Source organism: Rutilus rutilus (assembly GCF_951802725.1).
Source record: "Rutilus rutilus genome assembly, chromosome: 25".
Taxonomy (NCBI): Eukaryota; Metazoa; Chordata; class Actinopteri; order Cypriniformes; family Leuciscidae; genus Rutilus; species Rutilus rutilus.
This window is the reverse complement of record NC_140229.1, coordinates 21,903,932-21,929,944: the sequence shown is the minus strand read 5'-3', so window position 1 is coordinate 21,929,944 and position 26,013 is coordinate 21,903,932. Positions and strand designations below refer to the sequence as shown.

At 38.1% G+C, this 26,013-nt stretch overlaps 1 protein-coding gene across 6 annotated transcripts in view; it reads left to right on the top strand.

Moving 5' to 3' along the window:
* The first annotated feature begins 10,699 nt into the window (after positions 1 to 10,699).
* strbp (spermatid perinuclear RNA binding protein) overlaps positions 10,700 to 26,013 on the top strand; it is a 100,473-nt gene continuing 85,159 nt past the window's right edge. For 2 of the 6 annotated variants that reach the window (XM_084401069.1, XM_084401072.1), the window contains exon 1: positions 12,602 to 12,725. The gene's annotated coding sequence lies outside the window, so the exon portion shown is untranslated. Of the gene's footprint in view, positions 10,840 to 12,562; positions 12,726 to 26,013 lie in introns of those variants that run through there. The other 4 variants (XM_084401071.1, XM_084401068.1, XM_084401067.1 and 1 more) reach the window with 4 other exon arrangements.

The following is a 26,013-nucleotide window of genomic DNA, read 5'->3' as shown; positions in this document are numbered from 1 at the left end:
AATGACAAATGTGTTTTAACTATAAAAATATAAAAACCCAAATATGAATTTAGCTTTAATAATAGCTTTATTATTAAATAATATATTATTATTATTATTATACAAATATTTGTCATAATAATCTTTCATTAAAATGAAAGGCTATAAAACTGGCTATAAAACATCTTTCCTTTTTTTCCAGCCTTTCCCCTCCATTCTGTTGTAATGCCCACTTTTCACAATCCATTAAATTCCCTGGGGATATAATCAATCGCTGTCTAAGTTTTTATTGAATATTCTTTTTGAATATTTGGTTTTAATTAGAAATATGTCTCATTACTGATGTAAAATGACAGGTTTCACTTGTGTTTCAGTGTTTGGCTTTAGTAAAAACACAGATAAGTTGTTCTCTTTGGATTAAGAGTAGATTACGTGTCGTCCACTCTGAAAATTGAGTTTGTTTGTGAAACTAAAGTAATGGGCTTTTTATTGTGCGTTTTTTTTTTATTGTCTTATTTCCGGCATGTCTGTCAGATCAAAATCACTTTCTCTCTCACTCGCCCTCCCCCATCCTCTTCCTCTTTCCTCTTTCCTGTTTACTCTTCCTTTGAAGTGATAGAGTGTGGGCTTGAGGGCCGAAGTGACTCCTGAGAGAAAGACAGCGATGGAGGATGAAAAAGAGAAGATGAAAGGATCTTTTGGTCTTGTAGAATAGGGGAGATGTGAAGGGGGGGTTTGCTGGTGGTCTTACATTTTTGTTCCTTGACAGTTGAGGGTAAGCTAAGCCAAAGGGGGGGGTCAAGGAAATACTGACATGCTCAGGAAAAATCTCTGTCAAACTATGAGCTCCTCAGTCCCATCAATCCAGCACTTCCTGCAGGAAACAGATTCAAACTTTCTCAGTATTATACGCTACTAACTTATCCACAATTTTCAGTAACGTTGTAGTAGCTAAATTTTTTAACAATGGTATAAAGGTACTGTTTATAATATATTATAAATATAGAAAATAGTAGTTAGCTACTTTTTGTGAGTATGACTGTAGTTTAACGTTGCACATTCTTTCCAGGTCTGTTTGTTTCCTCATCTAAACAGAAACTCACCCCTTTAGCAGAATCTGGCCCAACAGGAAAGTCCAGACTACAGTGGATGCCTTCTGGTGTTGTTGTTTTTTTCCCCTTTATTCTGCCCAAGAAACTAAAATCCCAAAATTAAAAGCATTCCTCTAGCACAAACAGAAGAGCATGGCACTATAGCAACAACAAGGTCATGGGTTCGTTTCCCAGGGAATGCATGAGCTGATCAAATGCAATGTAAAGTCGCTTTGGATAAAGGTGTCTGCCAAATGCATAAATTTCAATGTAAATTCCTAGTTTGTTTGGTGAAAACATGTATCCAATATAGCAGAAATGTTGAAAATATATAAACATATAATATGTACATTACCGTTTTAATGTTTTTGAAAGAAGTGTCTTCTGCTCACCAAGGCTGTATTTACTTGATGAAAAATACAGTAAAAACAGTAATATTGTTGCAATTTAACTATTTTTTTTAAATATATTCTATATTCTATTCTATTGAATATATAATTGAATATACATTAAAATGTCATTTATTCCTGAGATCAAAGCTGAATTTTCAGCATCATTACTCCAGTCTTCAGTGTCACATGATCCTTCAGAAATCATTCTAATATGATGATTTGATGCTCAAGACACATATCTGATTATCAATGTTGAAAACAGTTATTAACCTTTTCACGTTACAGGTTTTTATGGCAAAGTTGCACATCAACCTCTTCATTGGACCCTGGTGCATCATCCTATAAATTGCAACCAAGTGGCAAGCCGTTGTGTTTCGATTTTTTTCCCCCTCCAAACCAAGATGGCCAAGGGTCAGTCAGACATGCAAAGTTGCTCTGGAATACCCACCCATTTCTTCTATCCTAGGAGACTCTTGTAGGTAAAAAAAAATATTGCAGCATCAAGCAATATCTAATGAGTCATATCACAGTTAAATTTTCCAAGTTTTGATTTTAGATTGAGAGAAAACTCTGATTAATCACATGTCCACTGTAGTGGACGTCATGCATCAATCGCTATATTTCAGCTACAATTCATAATTATAATGTGAATATTGTTTTTGAAGTTTAAAACTTAAAACCTTAATCTACAGTGACTTTTTTTACTGTAAATTAATGTATTTGTATTATTAGAATGTAATTGTCATTGACATCGAAAAAAGTCATGTGATTACATAATGTATGACACTTGTAATGCATTACTTTACTTGTTAGATCAAAAAGTAATCTGATTTCGTAATGCACGTTATTGTAATGCGTTTTTTTACTCATAACATCAAAAAGTAATCTGATTACGTAATGCATGTTACTTGTAATGCGTTTCTTTACTTATAACATCAGAAAAGTAATCTGATTACGTAATGCATGTTACTTGTAATGCGTTTCCTTACTCATAACATCAAAAAGTAATCTGATTACGTAATGCATGTTACTTGTAATGCGTTTCCTTACTCATAACATCAAAAAGTAATCTGATTACGTAATGCACGTTATTGTAATGCGTTTCTTTACTCATAACATCAAAAAGTAATCTGATTACGTAATGCATGTTACTTGTAATGCGTTTCTTTACTCAACATCAAAAAGTAATCTGATTACGTAATGCATGTTACTTGTAATGCGTTTCTTTACTCGTTACATCAAAAAGTAATCTGATTACGTAATGCACATTACTTGTAGTTAATTACTTGTTAGATCAAAAAGTAATCTGATTAGGTAATGCATGTTACAATACATTACTCGTAACATTAAAACAAATCTGATTACGTAATGCATGTTAATTGTAACACATTACTTTACTTGTAACATCAAAAAAGTAATCTGAATGGGTTATGCATGTTACTTGTAATGCATTACCCCCAACACTGATCATTTCAGATGAGATTGAAAAAACGTATCGCTAGGTTTTCTCAGAGGAGGGCTATGATAGAAATGTGCTTGTCCATCTTGAACATAATCAGAATTATCAGCTAATAAGGGTAAATATCCATACTCTGGTACACTGGAGGGAGCATCTGAGTGGTTTCCACAGTTGTACCTTGACAGGCTGTAGAAAATTCTGATGGAATCACGTCCTCATGTTCTGATATCAAAGATACGCGAAGTGCAACTTGTATGAAGTTGTATGAAGCCTTTGCAATATTTCGCATTTTTATTTTTTGTATATATTTTTCACATGATTTGATATAATTGTATTGATTAGTTTGTTAAATACACATACTTTATCTGTTTGATTATTGGATTATATTTAATACAGTATATCTTCAGTTTAAACCATCACTGCATGCTGTCCAGTGTCCACTCAAGTGGACATCTGAAGATCTCTTTGAAATTTGTAAAAAACAAACAACAAAAAAAATCTTGTTTTTCATGCCCTAGGAGCAATACAATCACATAGGAAAAAATTCCTGACTGAGGTTATCATAATTCATGCATGAAAGGGTTAATAATAAAAAAAATAAAAATCTTACTGACCCCAGACTATTGACCAGTAGTGTATTTATTTCATTCAATCCCATTTTTTTGTTAAATCTAAATAATAACATAGCAACAGGCTAACGTCAAAATATTGATAGCCTCAGCCCCAGACGTTATTGTCCATGATCCTTCAGAAATCACACACTCAGACGTCATGCCCATGGAGTTTTGGTTTTGGTCAGGACATCTGATGCATATGGCACACTTAACTAGAAACACTTCAGGCTTTTCGAAGTCATCATCTGATTGGATGAATTCTATAGGATTTCCATGAGATGTGTGTGTCGCGTTCTTTAATGGTCCGCCTGGAAACAAACCGGCCTTGAAGGCAAACCCCCTCATGGAAGAACGCTTATCATGATCAACTAAATGCTGGATTTTCAACAAAAGTATGTGAAGTTTGTGGCATAGACTCTAAAATACATTCAAGAGTTTTGCACACCGATCTATTATTGTAGGTGCATCGACATTTTCACTCACCTAAACATGATGCTGAACAAAATAAACTGTGATTGGTTGCTTTACATGTCAGTCAGACTGCCTCTTGTGCGGTCCTTGGCCAATGAAAGCTGTGATGGAGTCTGAAGATTGATATCTCTATTGATAATGATATCTCTACTAAGCCCAGCCTCTCAAGTGCTTTTTATAAGGAACACTATTTGTGTTGCTTTTTGCATAGAGTGTTCCAAATCAGAGGTTCAATTCCCTGTTATGATGCTGCCAGTGAAAGCCGGCTGCCTATGTAGACAGTAGACAACAAGGTGGCTCAGTAAGATTTAGAACATAGTGAACATGGGAACATGGGATTGGTCAGTTTGAGATGTCACTCAAATGGGGTCATTGATAGACAATAGGGAGGAGCTAATGAGAATGTTCTGAAATATAATGTCCGTGTTAGAATGAAAGAGATGTGAGAAGATCTGAGCTCTCAACTCGTTTTTATCCATTAATGGTGACAGATGTTCATTATGAAGGTTTACTCAATAACCAGACTGTTTATAAGGAAGTTGACAGGTGTGTTTGTGTGTGTGTTTGTAAATGTTTGAACAGGAATGAAGAAGAACAGAAAGAAAAAAGAGACAGAGAGAGAGAAAGGAGAATTAAATAAGAAAACACAGACAAAGCCGGTATCCAAAAATAAACGTCTCATCTAACACCCACACACAGGAACGCATGCACCGAATAACCCACTAAAAACAGCCCCGTTTCTCTTTCCATTGGTCTTACCACCCTATAAGACAAGAGATTCATCAATCATGTCGAGACAAAGTAGTGTCCGTTTACTGCTGACAGCTGACACTGTGTATCAGACCTGTTGAATGGGAAGGTTGTTGACATTGTGCATCTGCTGGAAATTAAAAACAGAGACTGATGAGGAGATCAGACGAGTGTTGTTGTTTTCTCACGCACACAGTCTGTCTGTGCTGCCCAGTGGACCTTCGCTCCCCCTCGTCCATGTCTCCATCTCAACGCTCCACCACCTGCTGGGCTCGTCGGCACCTCTCCGCTGCTGGTGCCCGCAGCCCGTGCCACGCTGGCCACTACCATCTGCTGAACGTCAGCATGACTCCTGCCGCCCTGGCACAGAGTGGATGGCCAGGTGGTGCTTGTGCCACCCCTCCCCCAACAACCTCTCTTTCTTATTACAAGAATACAGATATGGTTACGGGATTGTCATAAAAGTCACCTTAAACTTGTTTATACTTCTCTTGAGCATATGTATAACTAAAGTATGTTAAAGTCATAACGAAATCAAAATGTACCCTTTTGACTTTTGTATCGCATGCACGTTCCTGGTCTTCTTCCAACTAAATGTTTGTCACTGTAACCTTTCATCGAAATGTCATAACTTCTCCTCTGAAATTACTTTCTTTTCAGATGACATCACCAAGGCCACTTCAGTTTAAACCAACGTGTGCTGCTGATGTTTCAGGAGGAGAGTGGTCTGCAAACACATTAGGTTCTGGCTCAAACACCACAATCCAATCAATTCCTAAAGGATAAAAGTCCCGCTCTATATTTGTCATGTTGGATATCCTGTTTCACGTGGAAATATGTCGCATTATGGAAGTAAAATGAGTTGCAAAATGAATTTATAATAGCATTGGAGTCAAGTTTGAATGTTGAAGCTGGAAATGTCCAAGGCCCTGTTTACACCTGGTATTAAGATACGTTTTGGTCGATCGAAGTAGATGAGATAGACACGTTGGCGTTAACACATGGCATTTTAATCCGTCTCCTTTGTCCCATTTCATCCACTTCTGTCCTGATTTCTTTGAAGGGACGGTCTATGAGGGTCTATCGTCTTCAAACCAAACTTGGGTCTCCAGCCGACAGTTTAAATCCCGTCCGACTATCGCGCTTCTCATAATTTTTACTCATTAGGTCAGGCAGAGAAAAGATGTTCTTTTGAGGCTGTTAAAATGCATTAGACCAAATGAGCGTTCACACTTCTAGTGCAATCCGGTCGATTGAGTTTTCAACTACCTCTGGAAGTGGTCGAAAGTGGACAAGCTCAAAACGTTTTAGATCCCGTTTACACCTGTATTTAGCCTCTTCCACTTGCGATCGACCAAAACGCATCTTAACACCAGATGTAAACAGAGACACACCAATACCCTGCAGGAAAATCCAGCTAAAACTAGCTTAAGGTCAGGCGTTGTCATTGATGATCAGTATAGCAGGTCCAGTCTAGTTTATTTAGTTGATCAGCTGGACTTACCTGGAGGACCTGGTGGTTAATCATAGTCAAGTTGATCATGGCTGGTAGACCATCTTTGGGGCTGTTTACACCTGTCCACTTCATGCGTTTTCTCAGATCGGATAGCTATCCGATCGTGAAAAGACAAGGTGTAAATGCCCTCCGAAACGCATTCGAGACGGATTTGAATCCGATCGCTCAAACCACTTCAGGAGGTGGTCTGGGCCGCATTCCAGACAAAACTGGACAAGTGTAAATGCATCTGGTTGTTGAAACCACATATGTAAATTGTACTCCTCCCAAAAATGCTAAAAAATAAACGTGTGAGAGCGTGTTATAGGCTATATGTAATGTTATAGCCAAATATGACGATGCTACTGGAACATGCATAATGAGAAGCTGAGCATCTATTCATCAAGCCAACGTGCAAACTATCGCAAATCAAAGTGAAAGTAAGTCGCAGACGCTTAAGACACAATCATCATCATTAAAATTAAAGAAACGAAATGATCTTACCAGGGCTGTTGCTGCTCTCTCTTATTGCGGTCTTTGATTTTTAAATTTTAGCTGATGATCAAAAAAATGCAGCTCATATCTGTTGCTTCCGTGACGTGCACTCCATTAAATCTGCATATTGCGCGGGAACTGAAGATCGGATTTAAATCCGTTTCGCAAAAACACATTTATGTGACCAGGTGTAAATGGAATCGTTTTGATAAATCAGATAGCTATCCGATCTGAGAAAACACATGAAGTGGCCAGGTGTAAATAGCCCCTTTGACAAACCAAAAAAAAAAAAAAAAAAAAATTCCTTAAAGGGTTAGTTCACTAAATATGTGTTACACAGAAGAAAGAAAATCAAATGGATCATTTGACATACATAAATGATGACTGAATCTTAATTTTTTGGTCAACCAGTACTTTTAGATCTGTGTTTCCCAGTGGGGTAAGTTGTATGAACATCAGATTTGTCCATTTAATATGTGGAAGTGCTGCTGCTTCTGTTCAGGTAAAGAAGTTGTTGCCGCCTGTATATTGACTTGATTCCTCTTAGATATGTCCTCCAGCTAGTTCCCTGGTTGTCTGAACACTCTCAGGTTCAAATTGGCCACCTGTCATTAAGGTCAGGGGCCTGCAACCCAGCTGTCAGCCTTACCCCTTACTCAGTCTTTCTCTCTCTCTCTCTCTCTCTCTCTCTCTCTCTCTCTCTCTCTCTCTCTCTCTCTCTCTCTCTCTCTCTCATTTATCTCCTCCTCTGAAGGTCTAACATCACCAGTACTTCCAGGCCCCTGGGGGCCAGTCATCTGGAATGGCTCTAACACAACTGGAAAATTGGCAAGTTTGGCTAGATCATCGACTGAACTGAAGAAGACCCTTATGTGAAAACCCTCTTAGTGCTTTTACTTGAACTGGCGTCAGCAGGGGTGCAGGAAGTGCACTAGCACCTATAGCTTTCAAATCCTATCCTCCTCAAGAAGGACAGATAAAAGCTAACTCCTGAGGTCGGTGTTGAATGTCAGGCTTGTTGTGATACGATTGAAGAGAGAAGCGGTCATATTGAGAGAAAGAGAAAGAGGTTGGGAAGGGGGAGGTAGGGGGATGGAGAGAGTGCTGGCCATCTGTGCCGCTTTTGTCCTGCTGTGTTTCAGGTAGGGGTGAGAGGGAGACTGTATGTTCTGGGTTTGGCAGGTCAGGATGGAAGCCCCATAGGGGACAGACAACCCAATTGTCGGTCTTGGGCATCCAGTCATGTACGTGTGGTGGAGAGAGCGGCACTGCCATTCACATATGGATGCAGACATGAACACACACATTCACAGGACTTGCAAAGTAACCAGTTGATTGGATCTTGAACGCTTCCTTGAGGGGAACTGTTCAACTTCGAAAAGGTAACTGGACTTTTATATTGTACAAGTACCTGCAGCCACAATGCCAAGGTGTGGGTGGTTGCAAGAATGCAAGAATGGTTCATGTCAAACCCCAAGTCTCTATTCCTGGTCTCTAGATATGGGTCTGGTCCCTTCAGCTATGTAAGTCTATCAGACTTTCTTTTGTCCACCTGGTTGTTAGTCCGATCATTTCAAAATGTAATAACCCACCTATCCTCCAAAAGCCATGCAATTTGAGATATCATACATGTCTGTAGCACAATGAACAAGTTCATTACTCGGAGTAGGCTGTTACGATATCCGAATTTTCACTACGAGGGTATATCATGGCCAAAATAATTCACTATAATGATATATATTGCAATATCTATTGAAATCTTGAAAAAAAAAATGTAATAATGCTATCTGTCAAATAGAAATTCAATTATTTTATAGTAATATATGGAGTGATAAAGGCTATGTCGATTGGCAATGCATTGGCATAGGATTATACATTATCCTTATGAAAATACCCGAGATGTCTTGAAGAACACAGAAAACTATAATACTGTTGCAATGGTGTGTTCATTTTCTTCATGTTTAATAAGTCAAAATGTCTCTATCTGTGTTTTATTCAGCTACAGCGATCACTGGATGTCTTTGTCCATATTAGGGATTTCCTGGAACGTCATAAGTTTTATTACTCATGATGAGTCTCACTTGTGGACTTTCTGCGCAGTCACCAAGGTCAGGCAAAATGACGAAATCCTAAGAAATCATACGCGTTAAGTTGTAAAAAATAAATAAATGCAGTCATACGTTTTTGTTTAAGCCGAGGCGTACAATATTACGATTTCGTCTTGTCATACAAATTATTTTAAGTTGCCATGAGAATATGGGGCGGATCCAATGAAAGATCATTCAAATGCTGATGCAAATTGTTTGTAATATTCGTGGGGTGATTATTTAGCTGATTCTATATTATCCAAAGCAGTTTACAAGAGGCACAATTTGCATGGGTTACTAGTACCAATTTTTTATCACTAAGCTACCAGCAGCGACATCAACCAATCAGATAGGGATTTAAAAAAGGAAAATCTGGATGATAGGAATGTTGTTCCAGGAGCATATGATAATTGGCAAAATCTTTATGATACTTATCATATTTTCATCAGTCCGTCTTTGTGGACGGATAGTTACATTGTGAATACATTGTGATGCTCTGAGTCAGTTTAAAAGCAGTTTTGGCACTGCAGAGGGAGGATCTGGTGTAACATCTAATTATAATATTGCAGGCTGAAGCTCACTAATGTATGCAAAAACATGCATATTTATTAGATTATGCCACCTCTTATATAGATGACTAGGGACATTATGTTGTTCTAGGGGAGGGGTGTCTGTTTAATAAAGAGTTGTATTAATGTTTAATTTTATTTAATGAAATCCAGCTGTGTACGTTTATGATGAAACATAGAAAAGAGTATTTGTCCTTTCAGGACAGTATGCCCTGTTGTTCTGGTGCGTAAGCAGAGACACTAAGTTTCACACAAACACACCCTTAAAATGAACAGGAATTTACTGTGAGCTGTGTGTGTGTGTGTGTGCGTGTGTATGTGTGTGTGGAGACTGTTCCTGGCATGTTGTTCTACAGGAGAGACCAGACTAATGTGTTCGGCCTTGCTTTGAAACTGGCGTAGAGGTGTTTCTCTGAAAGACTCCTCTTAGAGCCGGAGTATTCTGCATTCCTCGTGGCCTTGGCTTCCATACTACAACAATCACAGCACTGAATTACTGTCACTCCACACATACCTGTTTTCATACCCTTGATTGGATTATACAGTTCAGCTCTGCGTGGAACAGATTCATGCGCTTGTCTGGGAGCCGATTGATAAACATTGAAGTCACACTGTATCTCGTCAATCAGACTCACCTTGCTGGATTGTTATATAGCTATTTGACAAGATGTACTATATTATATATGGCCAGCAACAAAAGAAGAGCGAATCTGAGACCTCTCGTCCAATCTGAGGAGGCTGCAAGAAGATGATAGTGTCTTATAAATTACAAATGTATTTTATATTTCAGTCAATTATTTCAAAAGTGGTGAAGTTCAATACATGGTGTTTCAAATTACATTACAAGATTAAAGGTGTTTCAAATCTATCTATCTATCTATCTATCTATCTATCTATCTATCTATCTATCTATCTATCTATCTGTTTGCCTGTCTCTCATCTATCTATCTATCTATCTATCTATCTATCTATCTATCTATCTATCTATCTATCTATCTATCTATCTATCAAAACATATTGTACCTCAGGTTATCTCTGCATTCTTTGTGGATTCTTTGAGTAAGCTCTGTAATAACTAATCATGCGCTGACAATATTTGATAAAAATAGGTGCAATGACAAAATGGTCTGGGCTCTTCCTATTTGGATATTTTCCAGAACACAAGTCACAGATAAACTTAGCCTCGAGACTTAATAATTCGAAAGATAACACTGTAAGACAGTCAGATGTTTCGCCAGGTGAAACAGTGTAACACTGTATCAGTTATTGCAGAGCAGCAGCCCTCCAATTAGAGCGCGCGCATATCATGACGTGAACGCGCCCGTGGTCCAAATACTTGAGACAGTTGGAAAGCAGAAAGAGAGAGACAGCCGGAGAAAGAAACACTTGACTGGAGGTATATCGGTCCAGCGGGGGATTACGGCCAACGAGACCACGGTAATTAATCTCGTTCAGGACGCTTTAAAACCCTACCATGCCGATAGAAACACCATTATGGTTTTAAAGCGTATCGTGTTGTTGCGATGACTGTTTCATGTGTTCATGAAGGACATCATCTGTGTCTATCCGCATATGTGCTGCTGTTATTAGTTAATGTACAGTATCTGCGGATCCAAGCACATCTATTCGTAGTTTTACCTGCAAATGCCTTCGTATCTTTCTTTGATGCTTTCAGGCACGGCAGTGCAGTCGCCTCTCGGACGATGGGTTTTGTATCGGCTTTCAAATGGATGAATTACATGCACGCGCGTGTATTTAACTTAACCTCGCGCTTTCAGATGCTGCATTTGGGTATATTGAGGTTGTGCTGGTGCATCTGCTGTAGTTGAATAATTTATTAGGCTGTATCTGGGGCTGGAGGAGAGAAACAAACACTGGCTTGTTATGTGAGACTATTTTAATTGAGGCGAAGGAATCAGTCGCTTAGCCAATATAAACTTTGGTTGTTCATTTGTGTAGCCAAATTTTGCTGTGAGCGTGCCATCAAGTGTGTGAAGAGATGGTTTGTTTGCATTAACCGTTTCTATTGTCCTTTAGAAACTGTTACTGCATCACCTGTGATCCATGGTTCAGATCTGACCTGAATTAATTATTCTAGATTAGGGTAAAGCAGACCACCTTATATATTTCAATTTGTTCTTAATGTAGCCTAGTTAAAAAAAATAGAAAATAAACAATTTAATGGAGTAAAACTCAATTTGAGTTCTTTGGGACACAACTGTGACATAAGTGTTCCGTTTTCTCTTTGATTCATGTTTGGCATTTCATAAAATCTTACGTTTTTATCAAATAAGATTTGTATTATTCTGCTTTTAGGGCCTTATCGCCAACCTCTTTTAGTTTGTGTTGGCCTATATATTTTACAAATCTGTATTGTGACAGGAGTCATCAATATGGAAACACTTTGCATATTCACCACATCCAATTTCTCACAACTTATTCAAGACTATTTGTTGCAGAATTTAGGAAGATGATGCAGTGGTCTTGTTGTTATATAATACAGCCTATTAAGAGAAAATAATAATATAAGGGTCTTTTACACCAGGACATTTAGTCCTCTTGTAGGCCTATCCTCACTGTAAAAAATATTTTCATGATTTATCACAACTTTTTATCATTTGTCAAATCAACTTAGACAATTAGTGTGGTTCAGATAACATAATATTTTGAGTTTCTATTTATTAAACAAATCTCCTATTAACTCAAATTTTCTAATTTAAAGCAACCATGTAACTTACCTTTTTAAGTTAAACCAACAATATGTTTTACAGTTAGTATATGTGTGTTGTAATTCCAAGAAAATGTCAAATATTTGGGGGTCAGTTCTTTTTTCTTCTCCCATTTATCATTAATTTATTTTCATGAAAACGTCTAAAAAATCTTGTCATGTTTGTTTAGCTATATTTATCGTGTTTGTCTGTCTTGCTATTTTAAATAGCCTATTTTTCTTACTCTGGGGTAAACAGTAAAGGTTTGGTGTTAAATATGAGTAACGTTAGGTTCCCTAGCTTTAGGCTAGGGCATTTGCATGCAGTTTGATAGCAAGTCAAAACTCCACTAAAATGATCCCGGTAAATATTTTCATGCAAAATATATAACCACGAAAGATCGATGTTGGGAAACTTGGGCAGTTCACTGTCCTCCGCGTGAATAATGAATTGAGCTCGTGCACGCTTCTGCGCGTTCCTCATTCATCTGAGTGCGCGTGAGTGAGGCAGCAGGCGGAGAAGAGCGAGTCCCGCTGACACCACGATATTAGTCTGAACCTCGATTCCTACACATTCAGGATACTCTTGGATTATTTAACATTTCGTCTTTCACCAGTAAGTAGCGCTTCTGAGTCTTTCTGAGCTCGTGTTTGCGGCTTTTTCTCCTCCAGCCCTGGATGTTCGCGTTTAAACGCGTTTGAGACTCGTTTGGCTCAACGGTTGCGACAAGTTCCATTTAAAAAGTTGCTTTCTCTTTCTCCAGCTCTGAAAACAGCTTCCCACTCCCTCGTTTAGATTTTTTTTGCAAACACATGCTTGGTGTTGTTTTATTAACTGCACGTGATTCTTGTTTTGAATGTTGTAAGAAACTGAAACGTTGTTGTTTTATTTGTCTCAGTTAACCTGTCAGTGCGGTGAATGTTACATGTTACATGTGGCATTCATTGATGGTTAGTACTGTGGGTTTGTTTTGTTATCTTTTTCCAACAGACACAGTCATGTAGAGGCGGTTAAGTAAGGGTTGATAATCATCTTGCTGCAGGTGTCTTGTAGAGAGACTTCCGCAGTTTCACGGTCTATTCTGTGATAGCGACGCGAACGAATTGTTCATGTGAGTCGGATCTTTCAATGAATCTATTGAATCGGCTCACTTAACCGTTTGTTACGATACACCTGCGAATCGAATTGAATCGGTCCGAACGGTTCTGGAGTCAATAGCTGACCGATTCATTTGAACCGAAAATAGTCATAATGAGCATGGAACAGATGAGTGAACTGATTAGAGTAAACTGAAGAATTGATTCAAGGGGCAGAATATTAGGCTACTTTAATAGACGAATAGCAGACATGGGACTGCACGTGGGAAGTATCGTTCACTCTATTTGGTTAAAATACTCTCCAAAATATTGATGTTTTTTCTTACACATATTTAGCCTACACGGTAACAACCACAGCCATGAAAAACCTGGAAGTATCACGAGTCATGGACGTTTATAAATGTATTAATACAAATATAAAGATGAATAATGAACTATTTAGATGTAGTTAATATATTTATAATACTATTTATTTAGCAATAAAATCTCCATAAAATTATTAGTAGTAGTAGTAGTAGTATTATTAAATAGTACAGTACATGCATGAACCACTGGAACAATTATGGAAAATTCATGGCAATTCATTGACCAAAAAGTGTGGTAACCAAAGTCTTTAGCTTGCCAAAATACCATACTTACTGTAAAACCATGAATTTTGTTATATATTTAGAATTCTGTTATATCACTTATTTTTATTACTTTGGATAAGTTACCACAATTTTATTTTACAACTGGAGTAACTAATATTTTTACAGAAATACCATGGTTACATTTGTGTAAAGGTGTAGGCTACATAAATCTGTTTTTGCTTCCTCCTAATGTTAACTTGTTAGGCTACACAAGTATGGTGAAGTTATGTTTGACTTCATCTATGTGTGATCTATACGATCCTGAATATCCACTTTCCTTTCACAAGAACAAAGAGCATAACTGATGCTTTTTTCCTCATGCGATCAGCTCATGCGTCGCTTCCGTCCCTCACACACATGCACACACTGTTCTCCCTCCGCGACACACACTGCTGTGAGCCCAGCATCTGAAATGCTTTGGAAATTGCTTGGCACATTGTCTGAAAATAGCTTGTGGCTATCACATATTGCCTCAGGTTGAAATGCGAAAGATTGCACTTGTTTTGTAAGGACTGAATTCCCTTGAGAGAGAGAGAGAGAGAGAGAGAGAGAGAGAGAGAGAGAGAGAGAGAGAGAGAGAGAGAGAGAGAGGGTGAAACGTATAACTTATTTTTTTTTCATTTCTGTGCGGGTCCAAGGTGTTTGTGCCAAAACAAAAGGATGAAAACACATATATAAACTGCGGTGTGTGTTACCTGGTGATGTTCATTGTGTTGACCATAAGATGTTATGGAGTCTAAAACGGTGTTTCTCAACCAGTGACCCAGAGTGTGTAGTCAAAGAACTAAATTTAGGGTCCGTTTACACCACACTGTTTTCAACTAAAAACTGAAACCTTTCTAATTAATTTTGGCCATTCATTCACACAACAACAGCATTTTCGTGGCCTTAAAACGCAAACTAAAAAACGTTTGAAAACGTCTAAAACGTAATTTGTGAAAACTGTGATGTCATGCGCATGTAGCCTATATTACTTGCTCAGTCTATAGGGGCGTATAGTGTTTCTTTACAAAGTGACATTGTCTTGACTACGTTGTCGTCTGTACACGAAAAGCGCAAAGAAAAACGTTTCCGTTTTAAGTATTGTCATGTAAGTGTGCTTGACAGCTGTTGACTCTTTGCTCTTCTGTCAGACAGAATGTGCTTTTTCTATTCCACTGCACTATTTTGACTTAGTTTTCTATGGAAATGCGTTAAACAAACGTGTTTGACTGTTGCCTTTGCATCTTTTGCAGCGTCTCACGCATGACATTGTACTCTATAAACAGGGCACTCAAGTTAAAAGAAGTTCAATATTTAAAAAACTTATCAGGGCCGGTTCACACAAAAGCCGTTTTTGCGGTTAAAATATGAGCATGCAACGTTGTAGTTACGATGTCCCAAAAAATACCAATATATTACTATTATAGGGATGCAGGATATATCGGCCACCATATCGGTATCTGACAATATATGTTCATTTTTAATGTTATCGGTCCAATAAGAAAATTTGGCCGATATATTAAAGCCGATAAATAATGGATTATTCCCTTCGGATGTGCACTGATTAACATGATGGTTTTGAATGGCTTGAAATATGATTGAAATTACTTCAAAAAGGAAAATATGGTTAAGTGTAACATGCAGTGCAGATCTGTCAGATAATTAGGCTCTCAAAACTTATATCAAAATTTGGATTTAGATTTATCGGCCAATAAATCAGCTTATCGGCTTTGAAATATAGGCTAAAGAATTATCGGTTACGACCAAAATGTTAATATCGGTGCATACCTAACTATTACTGTTAGTGTGGTACGTTGTGTGTTTGCTGGGAAGGATTTGCATATCCATGAGTTATTGTGGGTCCCATGGCCAAACTAGTTTGAGAACCACTGGTCTAAAATATTGTTGGTTTAAAATCTCCACTGTACAGTGTGACATACGAGACAGATGTCGCACAGTCTGTCTGCCTTCTTCCCCAAGATGTTATGGGGTCATATCGTAGAGGACAGAACAGAAATATAGACCTGTCTGAAGATATATTCCACCCAGAGAAGAGATGACAGATGCTCGGGTCGGGAGGTCAGAGTGCGAATGTCTCTTGTCTCTGGTCACTCTTTGTCTTTGTTTCTCCCAGGCTTAAGGCCCGTTCACACCAAGGACGATAACTATAAAAAAAAACAATAGAGATATAGTTCTAAAAATCGTTCTCAATATTAAAGAATAGTTCACACCACAGCTAACTATAACGGCACAGAGAAACGACATCTTTGTAATCACTTTCAGAACGATTTTATCCAGCTGATGAACGATAAAAACATTGTCAGCCAATCAGAATGCATCCTGCTGTCACGAGCTCGAGCATTTAAAGTGACAGACAAACACGCGCTTAGAATAAACAGAACGATATCGTCCGCTGGTGTGTGGACTCTAATATATTTATCTTTATAGTTATCGTTCTTGTTGTGAACGGGCCTTAAGTCTCTCGGTTATGGCCCACATCGGCCCCAGAGGCCTTAATTTGACTCTCACGGCCTGTTGCAAGGATTTAGCACTTGAATAATCGTTTAAGAGTTGTGTGTGTGGCATTTCCTGAGGGCATAGGGAGTCAACGGTGGCAGATGTAGCTGACTTTCAGCATCGTTAGGTCACACCGGCTGTCTGTGGAGATTTAGAGGGGTATAATAAACCTGAGAATGGATTTTTCTTTCTCTTTATGGCTTTATTGACATTCCTCCACATGCGGTCTTAATCTTACAATCAACATCAAATCAGAATGGACCTTGTTTAATTTCTTAATGCATGTTCCTGGTCTCATTGTGCACAGTTAATTGGTGCATGTTGTTCCGAATAAAAAGAAATTGTTTGTCTATGTAATCTTTCATAACTCGCTCTGCCTCTTTGTCCGACACCACAGACTCAAACACGTCCTCTCAGCTTATTTATCTTATTTGAAATGGATACATTTCATTTCTAGTGATTATTCACTTTGCCTGCTAGAGTTTGAGTAAGGTGATATTGAGAATGTATGGTTTGGGATTCTTTTTAGTGCAATTTGCTTTGTTTTTAAATTCTCTCACACACACACACACACACACACACACACACACACACACACACACACACACACACACACACACACACACACACACACACACACACACACACACACACACACACACACACACACACACACACACACACACACACTATCATGCAAAATCAGATTTTTGTTGTATGTTTTTTAAATAAGTTTTATGAAATGTTCACGAAGGCTGCATTTATTTGACCAAAATATAGGCCTAGTAATAAAAGTAATATTGTTAAATATTATTACAATTTAAAATAACTGTGTTCTAATGTGTATATATATATATTTAAAAATGTAATTTATTCCTGTGATCAAAGCTGAATTTTCAGCATCATTACTGGTACGTTGATCATCACACTATCATTAGTGTGGACATGATCCTTCAGAAATCAGTCTAATATGATTTGATGATCAATAAAAAAACATTTCTTATTATCAATGTAGAAAACAATTAAATATTGTGCTTGTTTTTTTTTTTTCAGCTATAAATAGCTATGCATGCATAATATACAATTACTTAAATTGATTGGAAAAGTCTTGGAAATTGGTCAAAAAGATTGTAAACATTTCATTATATTTATGTATTGGTATTTTTGCCTGTATATTCTATAAAATGCCAATATAGTGCCTAATAGATTTGCAGAATATTGGCCGTTTGACAGAATGAGGTGATATTCAGCTGATGAAGTGTTTCTTCATCTTTCTCCCTTGTTCTCTCACTCTTTCACCTTTTTCCCCTCCATCGCTCTCCAACCGATCGGAGCTATTCTTGGCCTGCTCTCTTGCTGATGGGAAAAGCTGACATTGCTAACAGAGGGGGAATTTGAGCTCGACTCAAGCCAAAGCCCGCTTCCTCCTCCTGAGCCTGTGCACCCGTCTGCCACTGCGCCATCAGGACATCTGATTTACTGTCTGCTGTTTGCATGACAAAGAAAGCCTTTCTGGGGAGAGTGTTTGAGAAAGGGAGAACCACACAGAGAGGAAGAAGCTTTCCTTTTTCCCGAAAGGAGAAGTATTTTAAACAAGTTTCTTGAGGTCATTACCCATTGTACATTGTTTATTGCTGGTTTGGCAATAATCGAATATCAACCAGTTTACAGGCATTACGTCCCACTGTGCCAGCTGATTTTGGCCCGTGACTTGGTTGCATCTTGGCCGCCGAATTTAACTCTGTCTGACTAATGAGAGGTGAACAATCCCATAAAAGAACTGGCACGTTGTGCAAAGTCAGAATCTAGCAAACAGCAAAGCAACTACAAAGACATCTGTGCTGGTTTAATAATTTATTTATTTATTTGGTTTATGCCTTTATTAGGCAACAGTGGGGAATTGACAGAAAAGTACAGGACGAGTGAAGAGGGACGGGTAAAAGATAGACCAAGGCCAGACTCGGAGCACAACAGACCTTCATATGTCTGTGTACATAATAGTGTACATAATTGGGCTAAACGAAGGCAATTTTAAACAAAATTATTTTACTATATTATTATACTTTTAATATGTGATAATAGAAATAGAAACATTTGAATGGTTTTATAATTAAAGGTAGAGATGCACCGATTACAATTTTCTGGGCCGATTCCGATTTCCGATTTTTCATTAAGTTTGACCTGCCGATACCGATTTTAGCCGATTCCGATTTCATTTTTTCTAACCACTTTACAGCACACACAAATATTTATTTTATATCTTTTCTGTAATAGAACATTTTACAATTTGCATAGTACATCTTTTTTTGAACAGATAAACACTATAAAATAGAACTATATAAATTACTCCAGGTGTGGGTAATTCACACACATCTAAAGCGCAGTGTTATGGAAGAACCATTTCCTTTTCACATTCAATATCCAATAATTTTTTTATATATGTATTTAGCAAACTAAACGTCTGTATGAAAACAGGGAATGGCAATAAAATAATATATAAATAAAAAATCAAATAAATATAGCCTTGCAGTATAAAGATATTTCTCAAAGTACACACACACACACACACAGGCCTATTGCAATCACTTGTACAAACTGAATAATAAAACAAGTTTAAATGGGTACATTTTCTATAAATATTAGTCTTCGGTTTCTTTTCTGACATAGCCTACTCCAGTTCTTGTTAAAACACGCAAATTCTGTGCATTTTGTGCACTTTTTTTGTGAAACCCTATTTAGGCTATTTTGTCCATCAAAAGTGTGTTTTCCCTTTAATTGAGCGTGAGCAGTGCAGCAAATAGACTCGGCGCCGAAACACGCGCTTCACTGCTCGCGACGCTCCTGCTTGACGCTCACGCGCTGCTCCTGCTCCCGTTGTGACAATGCACTCATTGATTAACATGCATGCCGAATAAAAATACGCGCTTGCGGTCTGAACGGACGTAATTCATGAGGTTTCCTACATGTGTGTTCCGTGTGATGCTGATGTTGCGCGATGTTAATCATGCGGCGCCCGAGTGCATTTGACCGGCATAAAATCGGCATTTGTCAGACTGACCGGCCGGTCGCCGGTCACGGCCGATCACGTGAAAATCGGCCAATTCCGGTCACCAGCCGATCAATCGGTGCATCTCTAATTAAAGGCCCACTGAAGTGCCTTGGAATGCGCAGCTTTGTTTGATGCGCTGACGTAATTTCCACTGAAACAGGAAGCTAGGGCGGGACATATTGAATGGCTCCGCCCCCTTTTCAAATAGCCAATAGCGTGTAGTTTACCGCACAGACTGCAAGTCGTACTTGACAGCACCATGGAAGCGAATCCGAGCGCTGATGATACGTTGGATTCAATAGTAGAGGTGTGAATAAATTCTAGCTATTTCATTCTTAACAACGTTGGAAAATGTAATAAATCTCGAGGGTTTGAGCAACCGAACACACATCTCCAGCTCATATTGCTCCGTGACGTGTCAGTGGTCGCTTTGGCCATTTATAGCATAGGGGGCGGAGCTTTAGATTCTAGAGAGCATTTGATTGGACAGAAGATGTGATGAGAAGCGGAAGTCCGCGGTGATGTCATAAAAATCCGTGATCATTTTAGTGGAAGTGAGAAGTTTTAGATGCTTATATCTCCTAAATGCGAATTTTGTCATTGTTTTGGAACACACCAGCTTATTCATAACCTTAAGGCTAACATTCGTACTAAAAGCTAAAAAAATCGTACATTTTTATTTCAGGCGGCCTTTAAAGTGCTTGCAAAAGTTTAAAATGTTTTAAAGCACTTGATCCAGTAATACTAACACTTTCTCTTCTCTTCTAAAAAATAAATTACATGCACTACGTTAGGGAAGGGTGATAGCACTTGCATATTGTCGTCCTACTGTTAGTTGAACTGCTTCTATTGTTCTCATTTGTAAGTCGCTTTGGATAAAAGCGTCTGCTAAATAAATGTAAATGATTCATTAAATAAACTTGATCATTAAAGTGATTTGTTCATAAATCATACTATATGAATCGTAAGAATGTCTTTGAATTTGTGCTTAATCAAACCTTTATATCGCACTACATTCAGACTGCAAACTTACAACTAAGGTCAAATGTATCTTTCTAGCATGACGCTGTAGATCTATAAGCGGCAGCACTAACAGCAGGAAACGCTGGTCCATGCTCAATTTGCTAGATAATTGTTAGTTGTCCAATCTAGTAAGCTGCACTGTTGCAAAAGACCTTAAAGTGACATTGTGTGACCCTTGTCTGATAAATGGTTTGTCTGTTTTGGGGTCGAAGGGAGCAAGTGAAGAGCTGGGTACAAGTGTGCATTTGGTTGTGAGTGCATACTGGAGGAAGGGCACCATGGGACTGGAACTCCTGAGGGGGTGTGCAGTGGAAAAGTGCCCTGCGCTGTGTCAACAGGCAGTTTGTGTAGACGTGCGTGCGTATGTGGTTTTATGGCAGCTGATGTGCCGACAGGAGCGGCGGAAATGGATCCAGCGATGAGCAGAAACCAGATCTAACGCACACACAGGGAAGGAATGGCCTTGTAAGGCATGTGAGAGTCAGAGAGAGAGACAGTGGGTCACCACCATTTCCTGAGACGGACACACACAGACACACACATTCAGTGAAACAGCAGCATTTCTAAACGAATCATTATATGCACCACACAGGCTATAAAATAATAAATGTAGCATTATAAAGCTATCAAGGTGTTTAAAACCAAAGATGATTAGTGTTGATAGGAAACCATGTGCTGTTGATTTTGATTTATTGAATTTGGCAAGCGTAGTAATTAAACGCTGACCTGGGAACTGTTCCTCTTATAATTTAATCTTACAAATCCTAATCTTTTATGGAAAGTATTGTCTTACAGTCTTAAATGGTCAGAATTGAAACACATGGACACATTGGACAGTGTCTTTTATGCTCTTGGGAATAATTGAAATTCTGTGGTTTACGGTGCAGATCATGAATTAAAAAAACAAAACAATTATTTGGGAGCTATTTTTCAAGAGATTGTAACAAGTTTTTGCTTTGCCTATTGTGCTTTCTCATTCAACCCTCGTTGCCTGGTGGTTAAAACGTTTGCTGGTTTTATCCTGCCAATTTTGCGGTTCTCGAGTCGGTACCAGTTTTAGTACCAGAGCAAAAGCTGTTCAATTAAGTATACGTAATTTTTTTGTTGTTGTATCGTCTGTTGGTTATCATTGCAGTTTCCGATTCAGTCGATTTAAATGTGGTTGTCAATCCAGAAACTTTGCAGTGTACTTATTAAGCCCTATTCGGACGAGACTAGTTTTCCAAACGACGTTTGAGTTACAATTCTTATCAACCTACGTCTGTGATTTCATGTACGGATTCGGACGGGACTAACATCTCCGTGTTTATTACCGAGGTAGAAGTGTCTGTGTTTTACATGTGGGCATCGCAGAAGATCACGTGTTCAGAATGCGTGGATTGCGTATGAAATTTGATCAAATGTATTTTGAAATTAAGTACTTTTAAAATTAAGCACTTTGAAATATAAAGTAAAACGTTTAGTGTTTTGTAAACATTTTATAAAAATTGTAGTATAAAAAAACATACATTTATCATCATGATTTTATAGAACTGGGTTCTTATAATAAATAAACCCACTGGAATAAAAAGTTTTAACTTATATAATTTGCACGTTATGTAATTAAGTGCAGAAATGAAAGTAATCTTACCTGAAACTGATATTACAGTAGCCAGTCTTAACAGTTTACGTGATTTGGCTCTTCTTGTTGAGTGTACCGAACACATCTACATCCATTATCGGAGCGCACAAAGCAGAAACTTGAATACCGGCGCGATAGCGAGAGATTGTACGGTAGTTCACGTTGACCAAAACACACAAGAAAAAGCGTTTTGGAAATTTTTTTTTTACCAAAACACACAAGAAAAAGCGTTTTGGAAAAAAATTTTTTCCGGCAATCACAGACATTCGCATTCGGACGGGATTAGATTTCTCTGAGGAACGCCGAGTTTGACGAAAAACAGTAGGTAATTTGCTCTGGAATTTTTACAGAGGTCGTGTGACGGACATGGCAGATTCGGACAGGATTAAAATCTCAAAGTACGTCTATGAAACAGAAATTTCTCTAACGTCCCCCTGTGAAACTAGTCCCGTCCGAATAGGGCTTAAAGGGATACTCCACTTTTTTTGGAAATAGGCTCATTTTACAACTCCCCCAGAGTTAAACAGTTGAGTTTTACCGCTTTCGAATCCATTCAGCCGATCTCCGGGTCTGGCGGTACCACTTTTAGCATAGCTTAGCATAGATCATTGAATCAGACAAGACCATTAGCATCTCTCTCAAAAAAATGACCAAAGAGTTTCGATATTTTTCCTATTTAAAACTTGACTCTTCTGTAGTTACATCGTGTACTAAGACCGACGGAAAATGAAAAGTTGCGATTTTCTAGGCTGATATGGCTAGGAACTATACTCTCATTCCTGCGTAATAATCGAGAAACTTTGCTGCCGTACCATGAGTCCAGCAGGTGTAATGATATGACGCAGCGCCTGAAAATAGTCCCCAGCTCTGTAACTTCCAACGTGACCGGGACTAAGTTTGTCTAACCTATTAGACCTATTTTCAGGCGCTGCATGGATTCGAAAACGGTAAAACTCAACTGTTTAACACTGGGGGAGTTGTAAAATGAGCCTATTTCCAAAAAAAGTGGAGTATCCCTTTAAGCTGCATAAAAAACTAAACTTATGTTGAGATTGTGAATAGGTTATAAGCAGAAAGCAAGAGAAGAGCCTCCCTTTAATCATATATATATATATATATATACAACCAGTAATTATTATAATTTTTTTGTTTTTTTACTTACTGGTAGTGTATGGCGACCCTAGTATGAATAGTAAAATAGTAATGTACTGTAAATGCATTTTAATGCGCAGTGATGAATGAGGCAGAACTTGTGTTCAAGGATGATGTCTGCCTCTGCAAGAGGATCACAAATACACACAAATTCCTCAGTGGATTTGGTCTAAACTTATTCGAGTATTTTAGGATGCACATTTGTTTCTATCAGGAAGACAAACTAACTGCCTCTCTCGAAGCACCTGTGTTTCTATTAGTCTGATAAGATTTTGCAGATTATAAGATTTGTATGGTGTGACAAATATCCTAGGAGGCATGCGTTCGGGATGGGTTTTTGCGTTAAAAACATCTAGGCAGAGCACAGTGGGATCAAAAAGGCACTCATGTACACAAAATCTAATTTTTAACTTGAATAAATTAATTGCAATAGAGTTTTATGTTAGCAACAGCATGTTACAAAGCTACCAGAGACTCTTGTAGTTATAACACACATTTATACTTTTCAAGATTGAATAAAATCAATAAATTTTTTGAAGCAGTGCATTGTGGGATTGCATTATCATTAAGCATGCATGCTACGTTGCCTTTTATTTTGATTATTTTTTGCTTTCTAGGTGGGCAGCTCTAAGTTTTGAACAGCGCTCTGGTCACTTGTGTTATTGCATGTAGCAATTAATTCCTATTTGACTTCCTTGTCATGGCTGAGATAGATATTCAATTAAAGACTGGAAGGCAGAGTGCTTCCCCATCTGATAGTGTGTGTAATTTAATAAGGGAGGTTTCCAGCACAGTGGTATCACCGTGATGATTTTTATGAGCGATATAGAGAGATAGAAAGAAAAAGAGAAGGGTAGATGAAGAGAAAGAAGGAGGGGGTGTAGGACACTTTGATTTGTTCTGCCTTGATGGTCATCACCCCTTTGCCTCCACGGAGAATTAACCAATTAGACAGTGCCTGGTGCGTATGCTGGCCACACACTATTAGATAGATGAAAGGAGCCCTCTGTTTAGCCTATAAATGAGTGAGCAGAATATTGATAAAGACAAGTGAGGGTTATTACGTTCGCCCCGCCACGTTTGTTCCTTTGTGCCGTAATACAGTACTGAACGGTTCTTTTTAACCCACAATGGCGTGTGTGTGTGAGTTATGGTAGCGATAATTAAGCTGCCAGACGTAATTGTAGGAAGCGACTCCCTCTGAATTGTACTTTTGTGACAGAACTGCACTTATCTGACACCGATCGTATTCACTGTTCTCAGAACGGTTGTAGCGGCTGTTGAAAGCCCCATAATGACTGTCGGTCTGTTCATTAAGGATAATTGGTAATGTTGCTCAGGTCTGGGCGTGTGTGGGTGTGTTGAAGTCATAAGTGTATGGGTTATAAATAAAGACTTGGCTTTCAGTGATGTATTCTTGATATGAAACCCTATACAAAAATTCCATCATAAAGCAAATGCATGTGTGTGTGTACTTTAGGGCTGCAGAATTAATCTTATTAAATATGAATGCATTGGCGAATCAGAGGCATTTAAATGAATCCGTATTCCAGTCCTAGCTGGTTGTATTGAGTCCATTTTTTTTATTATTTCTTACAGTGTTATTTTACTTTGTGGTTCAATTGTTTGGGTGGTGGCAATTTGCTCCAGTACTTAGTAAACATGACCAAAATGCACATTGTTAATTTCTGTTCCTCCTGCCAAATTTAGCCAACAACCCCCTCACTTACACTCCCATGATTATTAGTCTGTGTGAACGTGTTGATTCATAATTACAGATAGAGCCTTCATGGATTCAGAGTTTTCACAAAGCGAGTGGCATGTTACCCCTGCAAAACACAAACCACATTTGGAAAACACATTAAAAATAAATAAATAAAATTCTTCTGTAATTATTATTTTTATTTCACATGCCTAATATAGTCCTGCAAACAATGTTCATTTTGAAGGTTTTGGAAACTAATATATTTAATGTACCCATGTAGGCTATTCTATATATAATGTGCAAATCACATTATAGTCTAACATTGTTACAACATTACAATTTAAAAACAAAAACAATGCTTTTATAGAAGATTAAAAATAAAAGCACAGACTAAATGTTAGCTGGTAAGAGAAACACACATTCACTCATCTGAGCTTAGTGATAATATTAAGCCGGGTGCACGCTGTACGATTTATTATAGTCCTTTACGATTGTTTCTTGTGAGACTGTACGAACATGATCCCCACTGTAAGCCTTGTCACACTAAGATCTCGGTTGTCATCAGACTGTACAGCATTCAAGACGGGTTAAAAACGGACGTACACAAGAAAACTCTTTTTTTTTTACTTCATCAGTCAGTGACAGTGAGCTGCGTTACACGTGGGATTGAACCGGTAAGCTACAAAGAAATCTCTAACGTTAATTTTGGTCATGGCTTGTCTTGAAAAACGAAGAAAATTTGACAGTCGTCATGTAGAAGTCACACTGCAGGAGTGCGAGTCAAATCTTCGGACGCTGACAGAATTTCGTCGGAGGTCAAATTTGATCGCAACGGTCATTAATCTTCTGTTGGTGAGTCAAACTAACGATCAAAGATTTTAGTCTAGGATTAGAGGAATCTTTTAGGATTTGCTAAATTTGTCCCAGACTGTGAAATCGTACAGTGTGAACCCGGCTTTGGCCTACATTTGATTACCCCTTTACAAGAGACACTTTGCAGTTACTACTATCAAAAAATATATACTTGCTTGTGACATTTAATGTCCATCATATAATTTATCAATGTTTATTTGAGTAAGAATTATTGCGCTCCGTCTGTTTGTCGTGCCATGCATGTGGTGGCTCTGG